This window comes from Scomber japonicus, chromosome 7 (assembly GCF_027409825.1).
Source record: "Scomber japonicus isolate fScoJap1 chromosome 7, fScoJap1.pri, whole genome shotgun sequence".
Taxonomy (NCBI): domain Eukaryota; kingdom Metazoa; phylum Chordata; class Actinopteri; order Scombriformes; family Scombridae; genus Scomber; species Scomber japonicus.
The window spans coordinates 35814465-35824082 of NC_070584.1; positions in this window are offsets into that span (position 1 = coordinate 35814465).

A 9618-nucleotide genomic window follows, 5' to 3' on the forward strand; every position below is an offset into this window, starting at 1 on the left:
AACCAAAAACCAGGATTCATGTTTCTGAGCTGATGGGTTGAGGTTAAAGCCAGAAGTGGTTTTAAATAAAGAGTTGTTTGGTTCTTATTCACTAAACAGAGTCATTGTTCTCTTCTTTATGATTATGAGTTTTACATTTCATCATATTTGAGGAAGAAGCTTTATTGTTCCTGTAACAGACACATCACAGACACTTCCTGCACACAGATTTCACAATAAAAGCCTTGCAGTGACTCAAACACAGTTAAAAGCACAACTAAAGAATGAATGAATGAGACTCTGTAGTTACTGATAGAAGACTTTACAGACACACATCTGTCTGCTGGTGTTTTATTGCCGTAATAAGAACAGGAAGTATCGGATCAGCTGACCTCAGGCTGGATGACAGTGACGGGCCGTCCGGTCAGCTCGTAGCTCTGATTTGGGATCAGTTCACATTCAGGAAGCACTTCCACATACTCTGCCCCGATCCGTCTCTTCCACTCCTTCATCACCTGCCGTCAGAAACAAGGAAACACTGAAGAATAAAATGAACCAAATAGAACCAGAGACATGAATCTATTTTAAACTTAACCTTTACATGAAATCTAAACAGAAATCCATTGGACTGCAGTTCCCGTTTTAAACACTTGATGTCACTGTTGCATAAATAAAAGATGTTTGTGAACTGAGACCAAACACAAACGGGCTTGTGTGCCAGCGTGGCCGGGGCTTATGTACCAAGGCAAGGCAGTTTTATTTATATACGCATTTCATACACAATGGCAACTCGAGAAAGAGAGAAATAAAATACTAGAATAGAGCATTAAATATAAGATTGCAGCATAAAATAATGATTAGCTTTAAAATCATTAAAAGGACATAGAGTGCAAATGAAAGATTAAAATGTAAAGTGCTTTAAAAGAGCTCAATCATAAGCTCAGGAGAAGAGAAATGTTTCTAACCTGGATTTAAAAATGATTTCAGTTCTGCTGCTAGTTTGTTCCAGTTGTGTAAAAGCTGCTTCATCATGTTTAGTTTGAACTCTGGGCTCAACTATCTGACCTGAGTCAGTAGATCTCAGAGCTCTGGGCTCAACTATCTGACCTGAGTCAGTAGATCTCAGAGCTCTGGGCTCAACTATCTGACCTGAGTCAGTAGATCTCAGAGCTCTGGGCTCAACTATCCAACCTGAGTCAGTAGATCTCAGAGCTCTGGACTCAACTATCTGACCTGAGTCAGTAGATCTCAGAGCTCTGGGCTCAACTATCTGACCTGAGTCAGTAGATCTCAGAGCTCTGGGCTCAACTATCTGACCTGAGTCAGTAGATCTCAGAGCTCTGGGCTCAACTATCCAACCTGAGTCAGTAGATCTCAGAGCTCTGGGCTCAACTATCTGACCTGAGTCAGTAGATCTCAGAGCTCTGGGCTCAACTATCTGACCTGAGTCAGTAGATCTCAGAGCTCTGGGCTCAACTATCTGACCTGAGTCAGTAGATCTCAGAGCTCTACTGGGTTTATATTCTACTAACATGTCATTCATGTATTCTGGACCTAAACCATTCAGTGATTTGTAGACCAGTAGCAGAACTTTAAAATCTATTCTATAGCTGACTGGGAGCCAGTGTAAAGACTTTAGAACTGACTGGGAGCCAGTGTAAAGACTTTAGAGCTGACTGGGAGCCAGTGTAAAGACTTTAGAGCTGACTGGGAGCCAGTGTAAAGACTTTAGAACTGACTGGGAGCCAGTGTAAAGACTTTAGAACTGGAGTAATGTGCTCTGGGCTCTGGGCGGGGCTTGTGTACCTGCGTGATGATGACGTTCCTGGGCAGCAGCAGCACGTACAGCGAGGAGTCGAGCGTGACGGCGGTCGATGGCCGAGAGAACAGAAGCACGAGTCCTCTGATGGCGGCGCCGGGTTCGGGCTGCCGGCTGACCATCGCACCGCCGGGCGCCAGAGGGATGATCATCTGAATCACCAAACCGTAGCAGGAGAAGCCGCACACGTCCACCACCGCGTGATCACGTGTCACCTGACCGGGTGTGAGGAAGTCCACATGGTCCTCAGTCACATGAGCCACAGACAGGAAGTGCTGACCGCCGTCTGGATGACACCAAAACAAAAGTTCAACTAAAAGCTTTCACACGTCGAGATGAAGATTTTACATTCTTAAAACTTTGTGATATAAAACATTTTCACTCTCAGGACTCAAAATTTGAAAAGGGTTAGGGTTAAAAAGAGGCCTGAGATGACTTTTGATTGGTTGATGTTGACTGTATGAAGAATAAAAAGATGGTAATAAAACATGTTGAAAGACGTTTGATGATGATGATGAAGATGAGGAGGATAAGGAGGAGGATGGTGATGATGATGAAGATGAGGAGGAAGAGGATGGTGATAGTGATGAGGAGTGAGGAGGAGAAGGAGGAGCTGGCACTGACCTGAGAGCAGCTGGCAGTGCGGCAGGTGGAGTCGGTAGAAGCTTCCTCTCAGCAGCGTGAACCTGAACAGCGGTCCGGCCGGTCTCAGACCTTTAGACGACAGGAAGTCCAGATCCCACGGAACCGTCTGGTAGACCACGTCACCAGAACCCTCCAGCTGCAGACCGGTCTCACGGCAGCGGAACAAACCGGGCTGCACACACTGCAACCTGAACGACACGGCTAACGTTAACACAGCTAACATAAACAACACAGCTAACGCTAACCCTGCTAACCTTAACCTGAACAACACAGCTAACGTTAACCTGAACAACATGGCTAACGTTAACAAGGCTAACATAAACAACAAAGCTAATGCTAACCCTGCTAACGTTAACCTGAACAACATGGCTAACGTTAATCCTGCTAACGTTAACCCTGCTGCGGTTCTCTGTGGAACCTCTGACACATAGAACCAGACCGGTACCTGAACATGTCCCCGTCCTCGTGGACCGCAGGTGTAATCTCCACCTAAACCAATCAGACAGGAGACGGGTCAGACAGGTGAACTCGTTAACCAATCATCAGCCACGGTGTAATTAAAGGGTCGTCTTACCGGAGTCGTGTAAGCGCTCGTCCCTCTGCTAACCAACGAGAGCTGTGATGTCATCGCTTCTTCTGACAGACGCAGACCTGCAGAGTGACATCATCACATCACCTGACTCCAACCTCACTCATCAATAGTACAAACTGTTAGCTTAGCTTAGCACAAAGGCTGGGAGTGGAGGGAAAGTGTTAGCGTAGCTTAGCACAAAGGCTGGGAGTGGAGGGAAAGTGTTAGCGTAGCTTAGCACAAAGACTGGAAGTGGAGGGAAAGTGTTAGCGTAGCTTAGCACAAAGACTGGGAGTGGAGGGAAAGTGTTAGCGTACTGTGTGGAGGGACGATCTTCAGCAGGATGTTCCGAGCGATGTTCTGTGCCTGTTCTGGTCCGTATCGGTTCTCCAGAAGTCTCCGAGTCGTCGGCCGGTCTGCGTGCGCTAGCTGCTCTCCACCAATGAGAGGCCGGCGTTCTCCTGACATGAGATCACTGACCAGCCACTGGAACGTTCTGAGCTCGTCTGAAACCAGACGTTCTAACATCTCAGAGAGAACCGACGTTCCTAAAGCATGCTGGGAAATAAAGACAGGACAAGGCCGGTTCCTTAGACCACATGTTCTCTAGACCTGATGTTCTTTATCGTCTAAAGAACATCAGGTCTAGAGAACATGTGGTCTGACGTTCCCTCTCTCTTAGAACCTCACTAAAACTATGATGTGGATTACAAACCTTGTCCCTGATTGGTTCGTGGTCCAGCTCCTGCAGGAGAAACGGTTCTAATTCTCGGAGAACCTGGTAGAACATCTCTTGTGCTCTGTCCCCCTTTTTCAGAACCAGGTCCACTAGAACCTGGTTCTTGTTCTTGCGGAGAGCGTAGACCCTGACGACGTCCCTGTGTGAGGCGTTCAGGAACCCGCGGAGCTGCAGGATGTTCAGGATGTTGAGCGGCTGCTGGATCCGGCCGATCAGCTTCCTGCGCTGCGTCCTGACAAAGTCTGGACCGGGTCTTGGACTGGGACCGGGTCTTGGACTGGGAATGGGTCTTAGAACCTGGGTGTCGGAGCTGGATCTGCGGAGACCGTAGACCTGACCGTTGCTCCCGATCAGCGCCTGGACCTCCGTCAGCACCGCCAGCGCCCCCTCACGCTGGTAGCAGCGCAGCAGGGTCTTGGCGGTTCCGGCGGCATCGGCGGTCCGGAGCCAGCGAGGGGGGACGGGCGGGACGTTCTGCAGGAGGTTCTGACTCAGACCCCACTGGACCCGCCACAGATCCACGTCAGACAGAGCCGACAGCTCCGCCAGCAGCTGGTCCTCCTGCAGAACCTCGGGTCTGGTCACCGAGCCCACATGTAAACCACTGAACCTGTTTCCCATCATGCTTTGCTGCGATGACAAACACACATCAGACATCACATGATCATAAAATACTATAAAATATAAAGAGAAGACTTCAAAGTAAAAGTCCAAACGTCACCGTACCTGTTTGTTTGTTTGTTTGTTCCAGATGAAAGATTTCAGAGTTCTGACGAAAACCAAAGTAGTCTGAAAGTAGAACGAGACAAAACACTGAAGGACTGATGACCTCCGTTTTAGAGTCCCGCCTTCACACCTGCAACCGCAATTACACACACACACACACACACACACACTCATACACACACACACACACACTCATACACACTCACACACTATTTAAAGCTGCTTGAATTCAACTGAAAAACACCAAACACAATTTCCTCCACCTACACACACACAACCCCCCCCGTCCCAAAAAAAATACACTCAAAATAAACACGATAAAACACTCACACACACACACACATACACACACGTACACACACGTACACACACACACACACTCACGCACACACATACACACACACACACACTCATACACACACACACACACACACACACACACACACACACACACACACTCATACACACACACACACACACTCATACACACTCACACACTATTTAAAGCTGCTTGAATTCAACTGAAAAACACCAAACACACAACCACAAACACAATTTCCTCCACCTACACACACACAACCCCCCCACCCCTGCCCCCCCCGTCCCAAAAAAATACACTCAAAATAAACACGATAAAACACTCACACACGTACACACACACACACACACACACACACACACTCTACACTATCAACCATTAAAACTACACATTCAATCAGTAAAATAAACTAATTATCACTTTAATTAATAAACCTGAGTTCAGTTTCATATATTCACTTTTTTCATGTAAACACAATTCACAGTTTTAGAAACTAGTATAAACTTGTTTTAGGTTCTGGGCAGTTAATCGAAAAATAATGTAAACCAACATTTAGAAACTCTAATCTTAATCTTGCTCATGTCAGTTAATGGTGGTGTTAACCGTTGCCATGACAACAAAGGTTTCATATGTTTAAGGAGTTTAAAACTAGTCTCCAGTGATGATTTGAACCCAAACATGATCTTTACATAGTTCTAACCAAGGCACGGCAGTTTGATTTATATAGAGCATTTCATACATAACGGCAACTCAATGTGCTTTACATGAAACAGAAACACATGTAATTAACATTGCAGCACTGCATTTGAGCAGTTAGTGTCAATATAATTCATATATATATATATATATATATATATATATATATATATATATATATATAGAGAGAGAGAGAGAGAGAGAGTATCAGTACTAGCTCGGCCGCTAGCTCAGTTAACTGGCAAAACAGACAGACAGGAATTAGCCAATCACAAAAAGGTAACTCAGTTTCTGCCCAGCGACAGGTTGCTAAGGCCCTGCGGTTGCTAAGGGCAGCTAAGGCCCTGCGGTTGCTACGGCGATGTGAGAATGTGCTTGGAAAACATTCTGAAGAATTTGGCTTCTGACAAGGTCCCTAACAATTGCAAACTGTGAGTAAACCGTAACTCCTGTCCAAAAACCGAAAACACCGTGAGAGACACAGAAGCCGGCAGATTCTGACAGTGTTTATTTTATTCAGATATTCCTTAAAATGAGCGAGTAAGCTCAGTGTGAACACAGAGTGAGATTCTTTTAAAAAGAGAAGACGATTACATTAGTCAGTGGGGAGCGAGACAGGTATTGCTGCCAGTCTCGGCCCCCCCCGTTTAAATTTAGTGCAGACCCCGCCTGTCAAAGTCACATTTTATGAATCCCAACACCTATGTCTACATTTAGACCAAAAATAATTTGTCTCCTTTTTACGGTTTGGCCGTGAGCTCGAGTTATTTTTTACTGCTTCTCTCACTCAAGCTAACTGCCGCTTCCACTCTAACTTTGAAGAAAAAGTGATTTCCACTCCTCGTTTGACTGCTCATAGTTTGAAAAGTGTACATGTGATGTAAAAACAGTTTGGTATTCTTCCAGAGGACAAATTTTCCTCCGTTTTAAAGTTTGAATCACGTTTCTACGTGCACGTATGAGAGAGCTAGGTGACTCTGAAAAAAGGTGAAATTTTGTGTTTTAAAAAAAAAAAATCCCATTCATTTCCAATGGAGAAATCTCACGGTTGGGAAACTTTGGAATTTCAACACCAAAAGTCATAGCACCCCTCCCCCGATCGAGCCGCACGTTTTGATGTATATATTGTCGGGTTTTCTCAAAGCTGCGGGACGAGTTACGCGCCGAAAAACGGCGGAAGAAGAATAATAAGTATGGAGAAGATTAATAGTTGCCTCGGAGCTGAGAACCCGAGGCACTAACAACAGAAACATAGAAAGAGAAATAAAATGCTAGAATAGATTAAATATCAGACTGCAGCATAAAATAACTCGATCGGATCGGATCGGGGGGGGGGGGTTAACCTGTTGGTCGGAAGCCTGATTGAAATTTGTCAAAAAGGCCACTGAAGTTCAAGAAATTGTTGAGTTGATTAAAAACCACTTTCTCAACGATCTTGGCTATAAAAGGAAGATTTGAGAGAGGTCTGTAGTTGGTTAACATGGAAGCATCCAGCGTTCTCTGTTGTAAGGCTTAATGGCAGCTACTTTTAGGAGTTTAGGAAACGGGCCTGATCCAGTAAACTAGACATGAACCACAGCTTAGTCACACCTTAAAACATCTTTATTTTACCTCCCTAAAGATCCTCATGTGTGAAAATACTAAACTAAACCATCACTGTTCATCAAGGCTGGAGATAATCCTTCATTCATCAGAATCCAGGTTCAACATTCAATTAATCATGATTTAGATTTTTGCCATAAATCGCTCTGGTTAGTTTGACCCACTAACGAGTTTCTGAATTCAACTGAAAAACACCAAACACCCACAAACACAAATTCCTCCATCCACACACACACAACCCCCGCCCCCCCCCCGCCCCATCCCAATAAATACCCTCGAAACAAACACGATGAAACAGCTCTGATCTCATTGCCAAACCTCTAACCCGGTTTTCCTCAAATACGAATCATATCATATCAAATCATATCATATATACTTATCTTAATCATATTTTCTCAATCAGTCAAAAGTTCGTTTTAGTCGGTCAACAAGTCAAATCAATGATTCACCAACTAACTTCATACAGTAGAAAAACAGAATATATATATATGACTCAACTATAAAACAAAATGTCCTTTTCATAAAAAGAACAAAAATCTAATCAAGCCAATCAAGTATCAGGATATGAGCTCAATATAAAGAACAGAATATAGTTTATAGTTCAATGTTATAGTTTAATGTTTCGATCTTTAAAGGTTTAAATATTCACTAAACTGATCCAGACCCCATCAAGATCTGTCACTGCACTACAATATGTCTTAACACCGCCATTTGCATATCAACATGCTCTCAGACATATTCCTTTACACTATTATTACAGCATACTTGCACTAAAAATGTCATGGCTACCTCGACCACGTGCTGCTAACCACTACAGTCACTTATTTTCCCTACCTCATTTCACCTTTACTGTACATAATTTTCTTTAATGTCTATTTTAATGTCCATTTTATGTCTATTTAATGTGTGCACTTCATGGCGAAGCTTCAAATCTCATTGTACTTTGTATAATGACAATAAAGGCATTCTATTCTATTCTATTCTAAAACATCTGCAGTTGGTCCAATATTCTAATATCAATATAATAAAAACTTTCTCTTTTATATGAATATACTATATAATATAATATATAATAAACTATATTCCAGTTTATTTTATACTTAAAGTTTAACAGTGAAGATAAATGAAGCGTACTCACTGAGGCTGAAAGCTGATTGGTCTGACGGTCGGCTCATGTTGGTGCTTATATAGATATAGATGTTTTCCTGTTTGAAATGGGTCACTTCCTGTTGAGCTGGTTTCCTGTTTGAACTGGTTTCAGGTTGTTTTTTTTAATTTAACTTGTTTATAAAACTTTCCATGAAGACTAAAAAAAACCAACATGATGATTCATAAAATCCACGTTCATAACGAGAGAAAGATCAATTATTCATTCAAAGGAGATAATATAACCAAATTAATAAATAAATAAAGATTATTTTAAACTACATCTGCTCTAAATAATATGAAGTGGATTTATAAACTAAAATATATAAAAGTATAAAATGTATAAACTGAAGGAACCAGAATAAAGAACATTAAAGAGAGTTGAAGGTAAAGTTTGAATTCTGTAGTTTATTGATTAAATGTAATAAACTGGACGGATGTAAAGAGTTAAAGAGTTAAAGGGTTAAATGGTTAAAGGGTTAAAGTTGAAATATCACAGTTGGTTTTATTTTAGGATGAGAAACAGAAACGTCTCTCAGTGATAAACCGTCCAGGACTTTCCCGTCAGACTCTGACTCATCGTTGAGCTTCAGGTGGTTATAAATGTTTCTGTGAGTAATAATAAATCCTCCTGATGGTTTCAGCCTGACCCCCCCCCCCCCCCCCCCCACCCCTGACCTTAAACTTCACACACGTCATTTAATCTGTTTTAGACCAACAGTGGAGGGGAGCAGGGGGGTCAAACATGCGGCCCGTGGCCCAGAACCGGCCCGCCAGGAGGTCCAATCCGGCCCAGTCTCCCTTCTTCCTCTTTTCCTTCCTTATGTCTGTCCTTCCTGCCTTCCTTCCTCCCTTCTCCCTGTTTCCCTTCCTTCCTTCCTCCCTTCTCCCTGTCTTATTTTCCTTCCTTCCTTCCTTCCTTCCTTCCTTCCTTCCATCTGCCCTTCTTCCCTTCCTTCCTTCCTCCCTTCTCCCTGTCTTATTTTCCTTCCTTCTTCCCTTCCTTCCTTCCTGTATTCATTTCCTTCTCCTCCTTCTTTTCTTCCCTTCCTTCCTTCCTTCCTTTTAATGATCCGGCCCACGTGAGATCTAATTGGGCTTTATGCCCTTGAATGTAAATGAGTTTGACTCCTCTGAGTTAAAGAAACACAAACTCAGTTTTATTGTTTTAACAGTTTTTATTAAAAAATGACATAAAAAAAAACATGAAGAAGAAAAATGTATTTACAGGTAGAAACAAAAACAACCTGATTCACTAAAAACCAGAACCAGATTAATCAGATTAATCACACTGATCATTAATCAGACTGATCGGAGCCTCGTCTCCTAACGATCGATCACATGAATGAAATCTCTAAACGTGTTCGGAGCTTAAA